Source organism: Actinia tenebrosa, unplaced genomic scaffold, assembly GCF_029948245.1.
Source record: "Actinia tenebrosa isolate PJP-AT-01 unplaced genomic scaffold, QUT_ActTen_1.0 PGA_scaffold3__52_contigs__length_22856419, whole genome shotgun sequence".
In the NCBI taxonomy this organism is placed as follows: Eukaryota; Metazoa; Cnidaria; class Anthozoa; order Actiniaria; family Actiniidae; genus Actinia; species Actinia tenebrosa.
In genome coordinates this window covers 3921607-3943366 of record NW_028292580.1, presented here as the reverse complement: position 1 = coordinate 3943366, position 21760 = coordinate 3921607, and the positions used below count along the sequence as shown (strand labels likewise).

The 21760-nt window shown below is 36.8% G+C and overlaps 2 pseudogenes; both read right to left on the bottom strand.

The window, feature by feature from the left end:
- Positions 1-9060: 9060 nt before the first annotated feature.
- LOC148907808 (uncharacterized) lies at positions 9061-20263 on the bottom strand (annotated as a pseudogene).
- Positions 13074-18284, bottom strand: LOC148907809 (uncharacterized; annotated as a pseudogene).
- Positions 20264-21760: the final 1497 nt, after the last annotated feature.

Genomic DNA, 21760 nt, shown 5'->3' with positions numbered 1-21760 from the left:
AACGGCTGGAGGAGTGAACCGCCGTAACTAAAAATATCTCACTTAAGTAGCATATGCACTGTTTAAATTTTCTCTTGTTAAGTTTGTGTTTTTGACAAATAAATAAGTTTCAGTTGTTATTAATACTTGTGTTCTCCACAGGTTGTGAGTTGATTCCAAATTTTAAGTATCTGATTTTTGAGAAATTTTCATCATTTTTTTAATGGCAATAAACGTACCATAAACAACTTCAGTATATCCTGACGCTTTGAAAGATCCCTATACAAATTATTAGCATATTGTAAACGCACCCCCTACATGGAATGTTCGTTGCGCAAATCACCTTTATCAACAGGAAAGGTCTGGACGAATGGAGAAGGTCGAAATGTCATCATATCATGTCCGCCAAAAATGAAGAACGCGATTCAATTTTACGTGAATTCTTTGCCAACATTTTTATTATTTCTTTTATTGTGTTTATTTGTTACGATTAAACACCCAAAATTACGGCATAGTGTAAAACATGGACTGGACTCTTGGACCCTTTGACCCTGGACTCTTAGACTATTTGTTGGACCTACTATTGAACCATCATATTTCTTGCCACTATTGGAAATTATAGTCAGTAGTCTTTGTCTTTTCTATAGGGTGTACGATTTTTATTTTGTTGCCGTATGGCCGCTTTCAAGTAATTTCTCAATGAATGAAACATGTTAAGAAGGCACTGACTGCTATTGACAATGATCTGCAAAATAATTTGTCTTTAAAGGAAAAACAACTTGTTTTTCTTTTCTCTTAAAAATATTTTTTTGTTTTACTCTATTGGTTTCGCTTTTCACTTTACTTAAAAAAGTAAAGCCAGTGCTATTGTAGATACAATGAAATAAACCTACGTCAATGCTCAGAGTCAGCTAGATCGGGATGATTGCCTCATAGATAAGAAAACCTTTTTAAATACAAATAAGCATAAGAAATATATGTTTTGCTAGAATCAAAGTAGTGATCATGAAACATCTGCAGCCCGGCATCTGTATACAAATAACGCCTTTTCGGCAAACTTGCTTTGCATCTTATCAGCATTTCGCTTGGAGACACCGGACATCTAGTCACTTCATAAGGGGTTCTTTTCTGACAGCATCATTGATGTCTTAGTTAATTATACTTTTATGGGTGTACATCTACATCGCCAAAAACATCCCTCTCGATCAAACCCTAAATTAGAATAAAAAAAGAACGGAAATTTGAAGCTATAGCGAGAGTTACACCACAGTGCTACACTGCTGTGTGATTTTTAGGGGTTGGAGGGGCTAACAGTCGTAACGCCCTTTCAGTGAAAGTAAAATCTTCAGTATCGACACACATACGAGGTATTCAAAGCGATTAATTTGTCCAAGGAGGTGCTCCACAAATAAATGAAATACTAAGCCATGCTCAAAATGCAGCAAGCCAGAAAACTATATAACGAATATGGAGCTATACATAGGAGATATTTTCGGTCAGGATTCAAAGTGGTAAAACGTACCTTCTCGTATTCCATGAACAACTGAGGCGAAGAGAGACCACTTTTTTCTTTGTCATTCATACATGCTGGCGTTATACCTAGAGAAGGGGAGATTCCAAATTTGCCCTGGTAACTAACCTTTAAGTTAATTTATCGTCGCGATCAAAAATGACTAATCCATACGCGATATTCGAAGGGTGTTTTTTTAGAAGAAATAGTAAGTCAGTTGTGGCTTGGATGCCTCAGTTACTTGCAATTGGGGTTACTTGTGTTGCCGATTAAATCTTCTTACGTACTGACTAGCAAGAGTATAAACATAGCCATCCAATGGAGAACTCGTGGATATAAAAGTGTATTTATTTTGAGATATGGCTATTTTATAGAAATTATTATGTGAAGATATTTGTAATTGAGTGATTGGTTTTAGACTTTCATCTTGAATTCTTGCAATTAAGTGGATTGTGGATTTTTTTATTATTCATGTTTAATCAATATTGTATTGATATTATACATATATAAAAATCGCATGCAAACAAGGTGATATTGGATAGATCATTTTTTTGGGAAAAATATTTTAAAAAATTATCTTTATTATATATGTAGGTAGTCTCCCGGCGCGGGGTGGGGGTAGACTCCCATACATAGAAGGGTGGGACCATACATATTCTTATCAGAGCCTTTGTCTGGTGGCAACTTTTAGGGATTAATTTTCGTTGTGGTAGTGTGTTTAAATAAAAAGTTAATAAAATTCCTGTAAAACTTAGTCATTTTTGGTACGAATTAGGTGTGAAACTTGGCAGTGATATGAGTTCAAGTAAGGAATTCTTGGTACCTTTTAGAGGTTATTTTTGAAATTTCCAACAAGCATTGGTGTTTGTATATGAAGGTAGTCATTGGTACCTAAACTCTCTGACAGAGTAACTGTGAGTAATATTATGAGGGGTATTCTTATTGTTTTGTACACTTGTTTTTGTTAATTTCTAGTGTCCATACTGCACCCTCAAGGCTGAGAGAAAAAGTGATTTGGGTAGACAGTGTATTAGGTACATAGTATATATGGAAGTTTTCCTCCATCCTCCCTTTGATGGGTTGTAAACCACTAAAATAAACAAATCATCACTTCTATATTGAACTCAACTTTTATTGAAGTAGAATAATAGAAAATCAGAAAATCATCCTTGGCTAAATATAACAGTAAATGTTATAATGTAAATGTTATGTTGTAATTGTTTTTAATTTCTAGTGTCCATGCTGGCACTCTTTATAAGTCTTAAAAAAATCATTTGGGTAGATAGTGTAGTAGGTATAATGTATATAATGGGAGTTTTGTTGTCCTTAATCTTCCTTTGATGGGCTAATATAAACTACTGATATTGAACTCAACTTTCTCAACTCAACTTTTGTTGAATTAGAATGATAGGGAATCAGAACATGAAAAATATTTTGGACTTTATGAATATGTTACGGTATCAGATATTGTAAATGATCTTGATTTTCTGTGCCAAAAAAGTGTTTAGTTAAGCTTTTGTATTTGTAGATTCAAAGAAAATTAGTATAGCTTATTTGATTGATATGTAATTTTGTGCATAACACAATTTTAGACTGTAACCAAAATGTTTGGAAATGTGGGGCAATAAATGATTAAACGTTTATATTTGTAAGTGTACTATGTGACTGTTTGAAATTATACATACGGATTTAGTTTCATTTGCTTGTCACAATTCAACAGAACAATATAACGATAGGAAAATACAACGGTATAATAAAATGAATGGCTTTAATATAGGGCTTATTGTACCTTTGCAGAATGAAATAAAATATTTTTAAAATTTATGTTGAAGTGTAGTATACTTTTAGTTTCCCTTTAAAAGTAATATTTACTTTTATGTTATTAAAATAAGAGGCTATTTCCCAGTGTTTCTATAATAGATTTTCTTCTGTATTTCAACTCTAAGTGCTTAAACTTTGTGATTGTTTTTGCTAAATCTCTTGAACAAGAGGAATAAGTTGACATTGATTAATTAAGGTATAATTTCCTTGGGTCCAAGCAATTTATCATGCAACACAACAGTCCTTAACATGATATTGGACTCCCGGTAATGATCTTGGAGAAATCGGAAAGATGATTTGTTGAAATGTGACAAAAATAATACCAAAAGTTTATGTTGGGTTCAATTCCGTTTGTTGTGCATGAGCTTATTGCTGGGGTCCCTGTGGTATTTAAAATGGCAGTGCCGATAGCCCAAGGAAAAAGTTTGATTCATCAAGTTATTGTTTTTGTTTAAGATATATAGCAAAAAGGCATGCAAAGTTAGCACTTAGAAAAGGACTGCAGAAGGAAATCCGCTGTAAAAAGTGTTTTATGTGCCTGGAAAGTTCGTTGGGAAGCTATGTGTGCAAAGACTGGGAAAGTGCCTTTTATTTACGTATGAAGAACGTAAATATTCCTGTCGAGTCGTATTATAGAGTCAAACAAACTGAAGATGTTATACTTAAAGGTAAATGTAAAGAAAAAAGTTATTTGGTTTCGTTTCGTTCGTTAAAGTATAATAAGCCCTATATTTCGTTTTGTTTAGTTCCACAAAGAACGGTGAGCCAAATAGAACGATATAAGGATAAGACTGCCGGTAATGGATAGTAAATTTGAACGTGAAAAATGATGATGGCTTTGCAATTATGAAGTAATAGCTTAGTTAATTTTTTTTTCATTTTGTAGATCCGATGAAAAATATAAACGAAATAGCAAATTTAGTCGATATGTAATATTGTATATAAATAAGATAAGTTAAGGAGACTCCAACGTAATTGGGAGGAAATTTAGAAATGTTTTGTAACTTGCTTGTATCGCTTCAAATATACTCGGATATTTCTGAGTTTAGGACAAGTTTTAGCGTTAAACATATTTACGATATTTTATCTTGGAGTCGTGTTTCCTTTTTCTGGCTGATTTTCTAATAAAGCGATAGGTTTTCATTGAAAATTAGATTCTTAGGAAATGGATGGCCGTCATTTTGTCTGTCGAGTTGAAAGAAAAGTTACCGGTATGAAGTGGAATTTTAAAAACGTCTAGTGTAGTGGCAAATAGTCGTGCCGTGGCAAAATACGGCTCCGAAAAAATAGCATTACAATATAATAAAAAATCACTTTTTTCGCGATTTACTCTTAAAAAACTACAGTTAGAAAACTGGATCGTAACGGGAAATGCTACTTAAAAAGAATATTTCCAATTTATCATTATTAGAATACTGTAAAAGCCGACTGAAGTGTTTGAGGTAGTACATGTTGCTAACCTAATTTATAAATATCTGAGTGTTGCGGTGCCATCGCTAATGAAAGTTTCGGCCATGCGTAGTTTTTTGACCTTTGTTAATTCGACTTCTCCGATCTACAAGATTTTTGCTGAAACATTGACAAGATGCATATCTTCTGCTTCCTGTTTTACGTCAAGGAGGCTCAAATCTTTTTTCTTCTCTGGTTCTTGGTATTGGAATGAGTACTGTTCTGCCGGGGCGTCTGAAATTTGTGTCATGTCATTTATGTATACTGTTGAGGAATCCTTAGAATAACTGAAATTTGTTATCTTGATTGCAGTTTTATTCTTTTCCCTTTCAAGCAATAGTGGTCGTTTGATTTTGGAAAAACATACAGCTGGCTGCTTTTCTGAATTTTCAAGCTGAAGTGTCAGATTGGAGTAGTTTGTCTTGTCACTTTTGTCTCTTTTACTTGGCGAAAGATACTCAACATAGCCTATCATTTCAGATTTTCGCTTCAATTTTCCTGGTACTGACTTTGATGGAGAGGGGGAGTGGTGTTTCTCCTCTACGGATTCAGCTGAACTTTTCGACGAGGTGGCACTTTCCTTTCTTGTAGTGTCAAGACTTGCTTGTACTATTTCTCTTTTTGGGGTGACCTTAGTTCTTTCTTGCTGATTCATTTTGTCTTCTTGTTGATTCAGCCAACCCTGAGCTTGCTTCTCATTTCCTTTACCGTCTTTATCTTTTGGGTAAATTTGTTTTCGATCTTTAGAACTCATAGCTTTTGATTTAGGAAAGAAACCCACTTCCTTCTTGTGAAAGGTCGTACTAAATATGTGAGGTCTTACTTTGACTGCAGGGTATTAAGAGACAATTTGTAGTCAGTGGATTATGATTAGCGTGAGAATGAGTTTCTGTGATTGGTTAATAACCATACTTTCTCATGACCTGTCAAAGTATAATTAGTGCACGTGAGATTTGAGAGAAGATGGCAGTATTTTGGCGGCATCTATAAAAGAATTTTGTTTCATTTTGTCAGTGTTAGAGTGTACGGAGAGTGTACGCCATATGTGTGTGTTTCCGCTTCTTTTCTGAACTAAAGAAACATAACTGCTTGTGACAGCACAGTATGGCATTGGCCAACATACTATGGTTTATTCACGTCTTGGAAGTGAAAATCATTACTACTCTTCAAATTGCTACGCGCTTTTCGAGACAACAGTGGCGACAGGGAAAATCGGACAATAAATTTCCGTCAATGTAATAAATTGGTCGGTACCTTTGTAATTGTCTCGATTAGCGCGTCAAGGGCGGATCCAGGCATAATTTTAGGGGGGGCTAATTGAGTTTAGGGGGCAAATTGAGTTTCTTCCGTCAACACAACGGAAAGCAATATAAAAATGCATCGCCCCTTTCCGTTGAAGGGGGACTTCAGCCCCTCTTTGCCCCCCCCCCCTGGATCCGCCCTTGCGCGTAGCAGTGAAAAGAGTGGTAATTTACTTATTAATTTGTTTGAAGTTTTCTCTAGTAAGTAAATGTCTTTGTGTTAGACATTAACCGAACGTAAAGGGCTTCCGATTTGAAGACAGCTTTGCTCATCATTTTCAACATTTATTCTTCATTTTCTTAAGTCTTAGGGACCGTTCATTATTTAACTGGGGGAGGGGGCTGGGTGAGAAATTGGAAAAAACGCCCGTTTTTTTAGGGACCCCCCAACAAAGAAAGTGATCTTTTTCAAGGTTCCCCCCCCCCCCCACCCTCACTATCTTTAGACCTTCACCTGAAATTTCAAATCCCCTCCTTTAAATCCATAAAAAAAATTCCAGGACGCCTCCTTTTGTACATGAACAATTTTCGAGGCTCCTCCTTTTCTCACCCAGCCTCAACCATACTGCAACTATGGCGGATTTCGGAAAGAAAAGACACCTTTCTTGACAAGCACTCTATTAATTAGGTGTCCTAGACGAACCGTGAAATGAGTCCTTAAATCCATATATGGCAAGATGCTTGTTGACATTCGAAGGTTTCAGAGTACTTTGCCTGATTTTATATTTAAATACTCAATTTAGCTGTTGAGATGATTAGTCGTCCTTTTATTTTCCTTTTATACCTATTTCGTTTAGTTCTTTGTTATTTTGTTGAGTGTGAAAGCGAATTCTAGCTGTCTCTGATATATAGTAATGGACAAAACAAAATTATCAAGCTATGATTCCTATGCTAGAAGGATGAGTTATCAGAATTTGAGTGATCATGACTTATTTTTAAATAATGATGAGAGACAGGTTTGTTACATGCCATACCATGATCTTTATTTATAAAAAATGGTTGAAAACACCCTAAGGGTTACAGAAAGAATACAAAAAGTGAAAATATTGGAGATACTAATAGATAACATTAACAACATTCATGACCTGTCTATAAATGCTGCTTTTTCTTATATATGAATATCATTTGAAATCCTACTATAACAGTATAAGGAATATTGGAAAGAATAAAATAGGCTGAGAAAATCTATAGCAGTAAGCCAGTAACAGTAAGGCACTACTATTTTAGAAAAGACATATTCAGTAATATATACTGGAGATCATCATAGCTTTTGTTATCATAAGTGATATCATGATAAACATTAGTCTTTCAGCTTTTTGGTATTATGCAAATTTTTAATGATATGCCAATGTCAAATGTCAATCTTAGCTTGGAGCGGTGCAGTCTTTTTTTTTTTGTAATATTGCAACATAATAGTTTCCTCAAAGTGTCTTGAGCTTTAAGGTATGGAGTTGATTAGTGACATTAGTTAAAGCATCCACTTATCTTCAAGTTTGATGCTCCTAAATATTTATAATTTGTAAGATTTAGCTTTCCAGTGTCTTGAGGTCCAAGGTATGGACTTGATTGATGACATAATTATAGCATACACTCATTTGCAAGGTTAATGCTCCTAATTATTAAATTGTACCATGTAATATGTTATAGTTTCCCAGTGACTTGAGCTGAAAGGCATGAGCTTGATTGGTGACGTAGTTATAGCATTCACTCATCTACAGTTTGATGGTCCTATAGCATTTGAACTCATTGTTTTATGTCTGTTGTTGAAATATTGTCTGCGAAGGCATTTAGTAACATGTTGGCATTGGAAGTTGTCGTTTGAGGTACTTGGTGAAGAGATTTTAGTCACTTTTTGGATTGATATCATTATTAGATCTGAAAATATAAGGAAGGGAAATTAGTTAAATTTAATTGTTGAAAGCAATATGTTTAAAACATTTAATAAAATTTAAGTATATAGGGGCGGATCCAGCCAAAAATTGAGGGGGGGCTTGACCTCAAGCATATATGACTGAAGTGTGAGGGGGGGGGGGGGGGGGTAGCTACAGCCCTCTGGCCCTCTCTGGATCTGCCCCTGGATCTGCCCCTAGTGGTGCACTAGATATAGCATATTCTTACCTTGAAGTAGATAACAATCCACCAAGAAATACTGGGGGAAACCCCCAGTATTGATGCTTTGCTTTATTTTGTTTTTATTATCTGTGCAAGTGCAATCTTATGTCTGTGTTCAATATTATTTATTCATAACATTAGAATGAATATTACACCATTTTCATTATAATTGTAATTTCAATTATTTTATGGTTTTTAAATGATTGTTTATTAAGATAACTGTTATATAATTGAGATTTGTAATTAATATAAAGTTCCGTTAATAGAATACAGCAATTTTTTAATTAAAAATTAATTTTTTAAACAAACAAATATTGGCTTGTGATCACTATAATAAGACTCTAGAACACCTGCTGTTTGTACATGATTTGGTATATTGGTATAAATATGGTCAATTTGTGTACGATAGTCTGTAGTATACTGACTTATTAGTTGATTGTAGCTCCTTTGCTTTAAGAAACATTTAATTAATGCTTTTGGTTCCGAAGAATTTTCCATTAAATTCACATTAAAGTCACCAAGTATGACAGTAGGAGTGTTTGCATCAGGAATGTCAGTATCAAGCACATGATTAATTGTTTCAATTAATTTTTGAAGGTTAACTTTGCTTTTTGATCGGTAAATGCCTATTATATACAAATTTGGAATTGGATCATTTAGTACGCAAACAGTTTTTTCTAAACCATTGAAGTTAGATCTGAATGGTGTAGTGACACACTCTACATTATTTTTAATATACATAACAGTTCCATAACTATTTCTTACATTGCTTTGTGGGTTCAAGTCATTTCTAAAAAGTTTGAAGTCAGTCATTTGATAGCTTGTATTGTGATCAGAGGAGCACAAACGTGTTTCAACAAAGATATTTACATCAGCTGCTTGAACATATTAGTCACATGCTACATCATCAAAATGAAGATGAAGAGATCTTACATTATGAAACAGTATTTTTTTACTGGATTGGTAAATAGTATTGTATAAACATGGGACACAAGTGACGAAAGATTGTGTTCTGAGTCTGTTCATTTCTTCTTGAACCTTTTGGCTTACACAGATTTTCTTTTCATTTAAGTTAAGTATTTGTAATGTTGAACTATTTCTTACTCTACTCAAAGCAACATAATGCATGTGCTCTCTGCTAGATGATGGTAAATCAACTACTGCTTTACTAAGTGTATCACCCTGGCAACGATGAATAGTTTTAGCTGCAGCTGGTCGTAAAGGATATTGTCTTCGAAGTAACTGACATTGGTTTCTTTTAGAAATCTTAAATTGCCTGGTTATCTCTAAAACTGGTGTCCAAGTTTTATCAACATTATTGGTAAATAAATGAGCTAATTCTTTGCGGTGGTTAAGGCCAATGTCAGTTTGTGGAAAAGACACCCAGATTATACTTGGTCTATTGGAATCTCTAACTCTATAATCTATTTTTTTTAATGATACATTCAGCACCATTTGTCATACCATCGTTTACATTGACATTTGTAGTCAAATCATATTTCGCTCCAACAGCAACTGAAACAATATTATATAAGCCCATAGTTTTAGTGGGATCATCTGGAATTTTCTCTTTCATTTTCTTTTTCAGGTCATCAGACATATCTCCAACAATAATGTCAATACATTTAATTTCAGCCTTCTCAGTCTGTGTAGCTTGATATACGGTAGTGTTGTGTTGATTTACTAATATATTTGTTGAGAAGAGATGAGTTTTATTGATGGGATAATTCTGTTCACCAGGTTTTAATTTAATGATTCTTTTTTTAAGCTGTTCAATGTCATTTTGGGTATGGCTTCCTTCTCTTAGTCTGTTTAATAGTTGTGCAAATTGCTTATCATCTTTTTGTCTCGTGATTTCAGTGAGTTCAAACAAGGTAAAATATTCCTTCCACATGTTGGTTGCTAAAGCACCATAACAGTCATTGGTGTTTTCAAATATCCACTTGTCAAAGACTGGCTTTAACTGGAATAAGTCTCCAACAGTAATCAAGGTTATACCTCCAAATGGTGTTTTGGTTCCTATTATTTGCTGTAGTCTTAAGTTAAGGAAGTTGAAGATTCCATTGCCCACCATTGAAATTTCATCAAAAATTACTTTTAATTTTCTTAGCTGTGCTCGTATAGTATTGAGCCTATCTGTGTCAAGTGTGCAGTATTGAAATCCTCTATTGGCAGGTATTTTAAAAGCTGAATGAAGTGTGTTTCCTTTTATATTAAATGCAGCTTTACCAGTGGGTGCAACTTTAACCACTTTTACTTCATCTGGGTTTTCACCTGGAACACTGTTCAAGTACCTTGTGAGTGCTTCATACAGACCATTAGTGACAGTACTTTTACCAACTCCAGCCCATCCACTTAAGAATAATCTGAGTGGCTCATCTTTAGTCTTAATAGAATGTAACACATGGTAAAAGAATTCTTTTTGTTTTTTGTTTAGTGAGCGAACAAGTTGTCTGTAATCATTGTCATGTAGGCGGTTTTGTACAAGCTCTTCATCATCATTTGTTCTTGGTAGAATACCCATATCATCAAATAGATCATACTGACTGTGTTGCTTGTTGGTACCTGGATCAAAACAACCAAACAGCTCACTAGGTTTTGTTTTAGCTGCAATATCTTGATCATTAATGTGTTGTGTATTTGGGGCTACTGGTGCAGAAATGTCATCATTGTCATGCAAGTCTTGCACTGCCTTGTCAAGAATCTCAGTGTGACATTCATGCGGCATTTTGTTGCTTTCCACAACTAATTCAACCTGTCCTTTCCTGAAATGTTTGACAGTTTTTTATGAGATCTTTTTGCTCATTTCTCCAAGGAGTGTAAAGCATTAGTTGTTCTCTATAATAATTCTCAGGATCCTTGTCTTTATTAAATCTTACAGTTCTTATTATCCTTGGTTTTCTTCTTTTCACAAGTTTCATTCCTCCTTTTAACTGGTATTCAGTGGAGTCGTCAATTTCATTGTTTTGGTCAGATGGCTCATCATCAAGATTATCTGCAAAATCACTTTCCAGCAAAAAGTCATCAGATGATTGCACAGTAGATTGAGTATTGTCAACAGGTTGTTTGTCTTTGACACAGTTAAACCATGCAATGAAATCAGCAAGGCACAACTCTTCTAGTTTACATGGTCTTCTTTGATATCTTTTGATAGCATTATCAGATTCTATATCAGTAGATTTGTCTGGCATTTCTTTGATTTTTTCAATTGTTTTCAATAAAAAGGTTCTTTCATCTGGGTTTGATGTGTTAATGAATTGAAAGTCTCTAGATGATCTCCTCATAGGCATCTGTAATACTAAATATACTGCTTCTTGAGCACTGATCTCTACTGCATTAAGGAATTTATTCCCAATGTGTCGTACTTTGTTAACAATATCTTTGTTGCCAGTGTTTGCCTCTTGAGATGCTTTCTCTAGAAGTTTGCTCATACCTCTTTGACCCTTTGTTATGTAAGACAAGATGTAAACAGCACAATAATAATAATAATGTCCTTTTTTCACGAGGGTAGCACTTAAGTGGCACTCCCGCTAAGAGCGGTCCGGTGAATTTGGGTTCGCAAAATCGATTCTCTTTATTTTTTGTGAGTGAAAAGCCTTTGGTATACATAAACTAAAAATAAAGGTTTTTTTTTTGAAATTATATATTTGGGCTTTGTTACACGCCAAAACATATTTTGCCCGTGTCTGGCTATTTGGAGAGCTCACTCGAGGTAGAATTTAGGTAGAATTAAGAGAGCTGCCGACTCAAAACTATTATGTATTTCCAAATTTTAGCTACGCTGTTAACTTCAGATACTTTTCATCTACTCTTCAAAGAAGATTGAAAGTATTTGGTTGAAACATAAATTTATTGGACTACCTAAAGCACATCCCTGTTTCGAGCTTTCATCGAGGCGTCAAAAATGCACTAAAAATATGATGTAAAATTTCGAAAAGGGGACCTCAAACTGAGCTAAATTATACTTGGCTTTCAAAATATACTCTTATTTTTACAGGATCAGAAGTGAAACCTGCGGGTATCGAGCTGGTTTTGTCGCGAGCGAAAATTTATCGAAGTCCGTGATCGACAAAATTTGCATATTTCTAACAAATTACGCTGTCGAATTTACATGCGCTTAAAATGATATACGGTAATTCTGGCTAGAAATGTGCCTTAAAATCAGATAACAAATGTCTGAGCTAGTGAAAAATGAAAAGTAAAAAGAGTCTTATCGAAAAATATCATTGTATTTTCTTGAATTTTGCTTACTATTAGACTGTGTTTGCGCGGTGCTTAATAAGAGTTTGAATGTCACGCAACGCACTGGCACATCCGGCGACAATACATAGATTCTGCCTTGTTTTTTTTTTGTGTTTTTTTTGCTAATATGGTCGTATACTTCAAAAAAAGAATTCAAAACATCGGCTTAGTCTTATCAAAGTATGGACTAGTTTATTTATCACCTTATGAGTGCGTGACAAGAGAAAGGGGAGGCAAATGACCCTCAAGTTTTCCTCCCTCTGCCAAAATCAACTTCGAAATTCCAATATCATCATGAAACACGGGCCATAGGTTTTTTATTCTTTTTAGGCACTGACTATAAGTGTACCCTGCGTGAATCCCAAAGTAACTGTGCGAGAGAAAAGTCCTGCTGCATGAAGGCTACCCTCGTGAAACAAGGTCAGTATCGTAGGGCTCCATGGGAATCGCCCAATAAAATTAAAAACTTAAAAAAAATTATCCTGTTGAAGTGCAACGAAACCTGTCTTACAGTGAGATAGCTTTGAAATTAGGGGTTGATCATTATCTTTCACAATAGTTACAATTATCATAAATATTCAAAAAACATGTGATCACCATAAATCATCCTACCCACTCCCCGACAGCGATAAATAATGGCCGCTTAAACGTTTATTACTTCATCTTGAACAGCTGCAATCCTTCGCCATGTCACTAATTTTGGTAAGCAGAGTAGCTTTCGTATCTCTGGACTTGTAAGGCAGCTCAAAATGTTCACAGATACTTTTCAAAGTTTTAACGTTGAATTTTGATAACGAGTTTGATTTGACGTAAGCACAAATGTCGTAACCGTCATAGGTAACAGGGTGTTCCACGCCCAGCTGACTCAGCACATCTTTCATTTGTTCATCTCGAATTTCCTCTTCTTGGTATTCTAGCTCCTCTTCCAGCAAATCATCGTCACTGTCTTCTTGCATCGCTTGCTGCTTCCTTCTCGATGCAGATAACCGAGAAAAGAAGGACTTTACTTGCACCTTGGTTAGCCATTCTTCTCTGGTAAACTTTCTTAATCCGTCATCGTTTCTGACTTTTCTCATTTCTTTTGAGACTTCGGCGGGATCGGCTTTTCTTCCTGTAACACCTGCATCAAACTTTGCTGTTAGATACGCTTTTACTTTATCAGAGAACTTCTTACTACTCCTGGGCTTCTGCAAAGCCCACCCAACTTTCTCCAAGGAACTATCATCGGACATAATAGTTTCGTTGAAGGCTTGCTTTTTCTCAACTTTGTCGGATAGAGTTGAAAACTTGAGCGCCCACTCCCTGCGTAGCTGGTCATATGAATTTTCCTGTTTTTTTACGGCCGTGGTATTATGCTGTCCAAAGTTCATGTGGTCTTGCAGCTCATCCCAAGTCGTGAAAGATAAGGAGCAACAGGGCTCTTTACATTCAAGTAAGACCTCTTCGTCTGTGTCGCTGGTAGGTATATCCTGCGACCGTTTCATCAGCCTCGGTTCCATTCTAAAAAACCCTTGATCTCCCACTACGCTTAGTGTAACGTCAGACTGATACTGTACGTTTAACTCTGACCATGTAACAACTTTCCCTGAGCCTATGCCGTACGCCTTGGACATGCAAAGGTCTTTCTTGTCATATGAGAAGTTGTGGAATGCGCTAAAGTTGTTGATTCGGTTGACCTTAATTTCCTGCGGGGCGATATCTCCGAGGTCGCATACAGCTGCTGTTGTTCCCTTGACCGGTCTCGCTCTTAGGGCTTCATACATATCTGACGATGACATGATGTCATGACCCTCATCACAGTATCTTCTCATCGCACCTTTCAGGGGGCTGATTATCCTATCACATATATCTTTTCCGTACTGTGGTTCGGAAAAGTGTTACCTATAAATACATGAAAGAAAAAATAAGAAAAACTATTCAAAATGTAGAAGTTCTCAGTTTCTTTATACCAAAAATGCACTAATCCATTTATGCAGCGCAGGTACTCAAAAACTTAGGTCTTTTAACATTTAAATTAATTGTATACTGTTTTTCCAAAAGCGTGTGAGAAAAGTCAGATGTATTATAAAATCGATAAGAAATCCTCCTTAGCTTTCTAGCTGATATCTTATTAGCTAGTTTTACGCATTTGCAAGAAATAGAAAAAAATAGTTTGTCATGTATCTGTTAATGAGAATGTAATCACTTACGAAACGAGTACCATGCATATTATGCCGCAAAAAAAAAAAGTGTTCGGTCTAAACACGTTTTTGTTTTGTCTACCTTATTATTTGCATTCCAGTATTCTTGACAAGGTCCTTTAAAGCAGCAACCAAATTGTTATTATGGTAGCAGCCAGCACCATCTGATCGTAAGTAGGCCTTGTTGATATGCGGCTGAGTTTGTTTCAATGTATTTAGAAGGTGAGTTAGAATTGCGCTAACAGTGTAGCAGTCCTGAGAACAGTTGTCCAGAAGGTGTACATAGGAGGCAATCTGCAGGTCATTAGTGGTACTGGATTTGGAGACGACGCAACTCACATGCCAACTCATTCCGCGCTTGCCGTACCACTCGCACTGTTTCTCTCGATACTTCATTTGGGTGAATTTCATAGCCCAGTCCATCAAGATGAAGACAGCGTCCTGTGGTAACGATTTCAACACATCTTTCTTGGCCACATCTTGGTTCTCCGCTCTCAATATATGTGCCTTCCACTGTAGAATCATATCTCGTGCTTGACGGGCATCATGTAGAAGGTCTTGTTGCTGCTATTCACTGTAAAAATCCAATTCCGATGATTGAATTTGCGTCAAAATGGAAAGCAATGTAGTCTTCAAAGCTTCGCAACTGTCGCAAGTCACACAGTGTTCATGATCGCACGACTTCTTTAACTCCGAGCATTTGATGTCACTGAGGGCATGTTGTCGGCAGTGGTCAGCGCAAGAGCTCGTGTCTTCCCTACAGTGTGCTCTGTATTCCGTCTTAAGATAACGCTTTCCTGACTTTAGGTTCTTTCGGACGTTATCGCACCAGTCGTGCTTTGCGCCGATATTCTCCAATATTTCAATGACTTTGTGCATCGTCTCAAAACTATCAGCACCACTAGCGGCGATGTTGTCTAGGCCTTGGAGAGACTTTCTTTGTGAGGCTTCGCGAACTTTCAATATTCTGTACAGCGTGGAGGTTCCCAGAGGTTGAAATTCTTCCTCTCTGCACTGTTTGAGATAAAGCTCAATCATAGTTGATCTGCCTACTCTTCGCACGACATTCGGCATCACCAGCTGCTCACCAGATTCTAGTTTAAGCTTTCTTATGCCATACGCCACATCCTGATAGAAATAGGGCTGGTCTATATATAACAGAAAGTGTCTGAGCTTCGTTACATCGATTCGTACTCTGTGGAAGGTCTTTTTCTCAACTGCCATGCCAACACCAACAGCTTTTGCATGTGCTCTGGCCTTCTTAATCTGACGATCACTCAGTTTCTCGAATGAAGAGTGAATGTTCTTCAGGTCATCAGATGAATATTTGGATGCGTAAATGCTCAAAATCTGCGTTTTGAGATTTTTCGTTGGCGCATGCTTATACGCAGTAGTGAGTAACTCGATTTCACTGTCTGTGCTCAATGATCGTTTAAACGATGTGAGGAGTTGTTCACTAGCATTTGGGGCGATGACTTTACATATGGCCTGACATGCCTCATTGACCATTTCTTCACACAACATCTTTTCTCTTTTTGTAGCCACTTTCCATTCGGATTTAAGCCTGAATGTAAGTGGTTCAATGGCCTTCAGATCAGATAAAGCAGCAATATGAGCCATTGCGTCATTGTATACTTGAAGTGTATTTTGCTGGTCAGGCTCTTCATCTGAGTTGTCTTCATATTCCTGTGCGCGCCAATGTCCAGGTGTCCACTTAGGGTCCGCTAACTGACTTGATACTACAGGAGTTCCTGGAGGAAATTCTGCCATTGCTTGCATTGCGCTTTGTTTGCTTTTCCTAAAAATCCAACACAGAGACAAACGTTTGATATTAAACGTGAAGTACGAATGGAAGAGAATCGAAACTTCCAATAGTTGAGTGAAAAACTGCCGGTTTTGATCATTGCGAATAACCCGCTATTTCGACCTTTTTTGTATATCCATTTATTTGACCGATTAGTAGGTTTACACTAAAACAATTAGACCCGCAGCCCTTATGGTTTACGAGTCAATAGCCTTCTGCCTAATGGGCTATCGACTCGTAGACCATTCAGGCTGCGGGCCTAGTCGTTAAGTCTTATACGTTCAGTCTTGGACCAAAAAAAAATCAAAGGTTAATCTGCAGGATGGAACATGCTGGTGAGTTACAGTTAACGAGCATACCTTGGTAAAAGAAGAGCTGCCGGTTTGTCTTGGTTATCTTCTGTAGCTTGGTCCTCGAGTAGCCATTTCCACTCTTGCTTCAGCTTTTCGTTATGGGATTTTCTACAGCTGTTGCAAATTGCTAGAGAATAGCATTTCAAAATGCCTTAATGTTTTTATTCATTATCGCATGCAACTCCTCACTCACCCGCCACCATCTAGGTTAAATAAAATTAATTAGTTTAATTACTTATGATAATAAGTAATTAAAAATTAACTAATTAATATTATCACCTAGTACGTGCTCAAAACTCCAGCAGACAAAATCTCATGGGCGTAGCGAGGGTTAGATGTCAGGAAAAAGGGGACGAGGGGGGAAAAACCACCCCCCAATAGGTTTGAAAATCGTAAATTCTTTTTTCCCTTTCCCTTTTTTGTGAAAGATAGTTATTTTCACTTCTATTGATTTCATAGTTTTTCTTTAATGAGAATGCAATTTATTGTTTTGCACCCCAGCACCAGATTTCATTAATTCATGCGGGATTCCTGTGGAAATGGCGCTACTCGTACCGGTGCAATCTCGTACCCAGAGCCTGCGTTTTTGATCGGAAGTAAACACAGAACTCTGTTTGAAAGCAGGTTTGAAAGTATGATTTTCATTGATTATGTTTCACTTCCGGAAAGCTGCGCATGCGCCAAAAATGGATTATGCCAGAGCCCTCGTTTTTCGCCGCAGGCCGAAAGAAACGCACGCAGGCTCTGGGTACGAGATTGGCACCGGTGGCATGCACTGCTAATGCGCCGCCTCTCACCAATGCGGCCCGAGTTCGAGTCCTGCCGATCCCGATGTCGTATGTGAGTAGAGTTGATTGTTGGTTCTCTCCTGTGCTTCGAGGGTTTTTCTCCGAGTTCTCCGGTTTTCTTCCCTCCTCAAAAATCAAACTCTAAATTCTAATTCGATCTCCGGGCTATCACTTAGTTTGGAGCCTAGCTCTGTTGTTATTGTCCCACGCTGTGATACAACAGCTAAAGCTAGTAGATATTACGCCACTGCTAAGTGTAAAATGTCAAAAGTCAGTCTTAGCTGAACTGCAGGTGCACGAACCTTAAATAAACTGAACTAAATAAATCAAAATTAATTTAAAATAAAAGAGGAAAGTACTCACGTGACCCTATAGGAATAATGACGCCAAAGACCTCATTTACTTCCTTGACCATTCTTAAGGTAAAGGCTCGATCACCTTTGGCCCTCTCATGCTTTCCCTTGTGCTGGGGATGCTGGCATACCGTTCTTTCTCTCCAGTAGAGACCAAGATTGCTACGATGTCTCGGGCACACTAACATTTTCTCTATTTGCTGTGTTGTTATATTTAGAAATCCCGCTCGCAACAAAATCAATTCGCATTCCGTGACATGTTCCTTGGACAAGTGAAACCTTCTTAAGTGAGCTGAAACATCCCGCTGGCAACTGCTTAGAAATTCCAGCTCAAATTGACCCATAAATTCTCCACATCCGCCTTTGTCTTTGAAGGACATAAAGCAAGCCATACTTGTTGGTGATCTTTATTTCACACTTATAGTAACTCGGGGAATATTCGGGACGTTTGGCGCCACCTGTCATTCACATTTTTTCCCCTTTCCCTTGTCACGCACTCATAAGGTGATAAATAAACTAGTCCATACTTTGATAAGACTAAGCCGATGTTTTGAATTCTTTTTTTGAAGTTTACGACCATATTAGCAAAAAAAAAAAAAAAAAACAAAACAAAACAAGGCAGAATCTATGTATTGTCGCCGGATGTGCCAGTGCGTTGCGTGACATTCAAACTCTTATTAAGCACCGCGCAAACACAGTCTAATAGTAAGCAAAATTCAAGAAAATACAATGATATTTTTCGATAAGACTCTTTTTACTTTTCATTTTTCACTAGCTCAGACATTTGTTATCTGATTTTAAGGCACATTTCTAGCCAGAATTACCGTATATCATTTTAAGCGCATGTAAATTCGACAGCGTAATTTGTTAGAAATATGCAAATTTTGTCGATCACGGACTTCGATAAATTTTCGCTCGCGACAAAACCAGCTCGATACCCGCAGGTTTCACTTCTGATCCTGTAAAAATAAGAGTATATTTTGAAAGCCAAGTATAATTTAGCTCAGTTTGAGGTCCCCTTTTCGAAATTTTACATCATATTTTTAGTGCATTTTTGACGCCTCGATGAAAGCTCGAAACAGGGATGTGCTTTAGGTAGTCCAATAAATTTATGTTTCAACCAAATACTTTCAATCTTCTTTGAAGAGTAGATGAAAAGTATCTGAAGTTAACAGCGTAGCTAAAATTTGGAAATACATAATAGTTTTGAGTCGGCAGCTCTCTTAATTCTACCTAAATTCTACCTCGAGTGAGCTCTCCAAATAGCCAGACACGGGCAAAATATGTTTTGGCGTGTAACGAAGCCCAAATATATAATTTCAAAAAAAAAACTTTATTTTTAGTTTATGTATACCAAAGGCTTTTCACTCACAAAAAATAAAGAGAATCGATTTTGCGAACCCAAATTCACCGGACCGCTCTTAGCGGGAGTGCCACTTAATAGCCAGTGGCTAACAAACCTGTGGCCCTCATTCCGTGATCGAATTGGAATTTAGGAGTTGATTTTTGCCGAGGGAGGAAAACCGGAGAACCCAGAAAACCCTCGAAGCACAGGAGAGAACCAACAAACAACTCTACTCATATACAACACCGAATCCGGCGGGACTCGAACTCGGGTCGCATTGATGAGAGGCAAGCGCTCACACCGCTACGCCACCCGTGCTTCCCCACAAGCATAAGGATCTAAAACAAACTGTAAATCCATGTTGGCTCTCCATGCTTTTAAAAGGTTAGTATTGTAATTGTTTATTCTGATTTCTGAGGGAGACCTTTTTAGTAACAATGTTGGGCGCTTCAAAGAGTATCTAATGGCTTTTAAATACTGATCTTCTGTCAACTTTAACTTTTGAAGAAATGTCTCAAAATTTATATCTTCACCATATTTCATTTCATTAAGAAGGTTTATAATATTATCATAGTGGTTCTTAACTTCTTTTAGAGCATCTTCATCAAAACTGGCTTCTGTCAGTGGTTCTAGAATCATGGACCTTGGCATTGGTGGTAAAGGAAAATTAAATCTACATATGTTATTTCCTCCTTTTGTACAGGTCTGTGTCTGCATAGTTACCAGTTCTTTCATTTCATCAGATTGGTCATTTTTGCAGGTAATGTACTGATCTACAAATTGTATAATTTCTTCATTACCAGTTTTTTCGTACTGAGGTGCATCCTTTACCCAAAATAATGCATGTATATGAGGTGATCCTCTTTGTTGAAATTCAACTCTGTAGAAAAAGTCTACAATTTCTCCAATAGGCATTGCATCACTTTTTAAGACATCCTTAATAAACAACTGGACCATATGTTCAAAGTTTCTAGCACAGGTAACAGGGTCTTTTTGAATAAGGTCTGATTTTTGTTGCCAATTCATATTCTGAATTTCATTATCAGTATAGTCCTTTTTCTCTACAAGTCTGCCCAAGTCTGCCCAGAGATGTGTCCATCATGTTTCTGCAGCTGAGAATGAACAGAACCATGTAGGGTTACCTAACTGATGAATCATAGCAAACAAGTCCTTTTTGCATTTTTCAAAGTAAGGTGGTGATCCTCTTAAGTTTCTCAATACTCTAAACCCCTCATCAAGATGTATTAATTTATTTACATAATCATCTGATTTTAAGTCACCAGCTGTATATTTCTTACCTTTTGTTTTGCACTTTCTTATAGAGATACATGCACTGTTTTGAATTTGTTTTATTTGTAGCTTTTTCAATTTATAAAAGATGTTTGGTACTGACTGTGCAACTCTTCTGTCTTGACTTCTGAGTTCCCACTCACATACTGTACTGTAATGAACAGGTATTGTTCTGTCTTTGTTCTCAGGTCTAATTTGACCACAGTAAATGGTTGGAAATGCTAAGAATTCAGAGTCTTTGTCCATAAATATGCCTAATGGTCTGTTTCCTTCTCCTGGTGCAAAGCTTAGTATCTTTTCAAGATTTTCAGTCATATCTGGTTCTTGTAATAAAGTATCTGTAACACCTGAAGGTCGTTCTTCTATTTCACACCAGCCATCATTGTCGTCATTATCATTAATATTGGAGGCAGTGACAGTTTTATGGGCTATTTGTTCAGGATGTTTAGAAGGTTCTTGTGTAGTCAACAGTGTTTGCAGAAACTGCTGGATCAGCTGAATTCATTTCTGGAGCACTGATACTAGAATGTGGTTTGTTTAAAAACTCTTCCCATTCATCACTTTCACTTGTGCCTGAAGCTGCAGTATTGACATTATCTAGCCAGTTTTCCTGGACTTCTATATGTTCTTTTTGAAACAAATCACTTTTCTGCACCAAGTATTTTGCTGCTTCTAGCACTCTTGCTGATCTAACATTCTGAAACTGATAATGATGCTTGTAACTTAGTCGTCTTTTCAGTTTGATTGGGATGGTTTGTGATTCATTAATAGGTCTTGGTAGAGTGTTTACAGTTGAACTCACATCAGCTGGTACATTGACAACATTACCATGTATAGACAACTGACCACCTCTAGGGAGTTCACGTATTTGCATAAATGGGATACGTGGAGAAATCAATCTCTCTTCTAAAGGTGTTAAATTTAAATAGTCTGGTTTTGCAGGGAATTGCATTTTGTTTGCTTTTGAACATGCTGGTAGCTTTCCATCATTTAGGTTTGAATGGCAAGTAGAGCAGATCCACTCAGCATTATCTACACTGTTTGTACCAGTTATGCACACATCAAGCAAGGCTTTAGGACACTTTCCAGTGTATTTGCTAGCAACATATTTTGTGATAGATGATCGGTACCATAGCTGGTCACAGCAAGTACATACATATTCAGGGCCTTGCTTTATATCATTATGAAAAGACTGAATGACTTGTGATATGTTTCTTCGTTGTTGATCAGAGT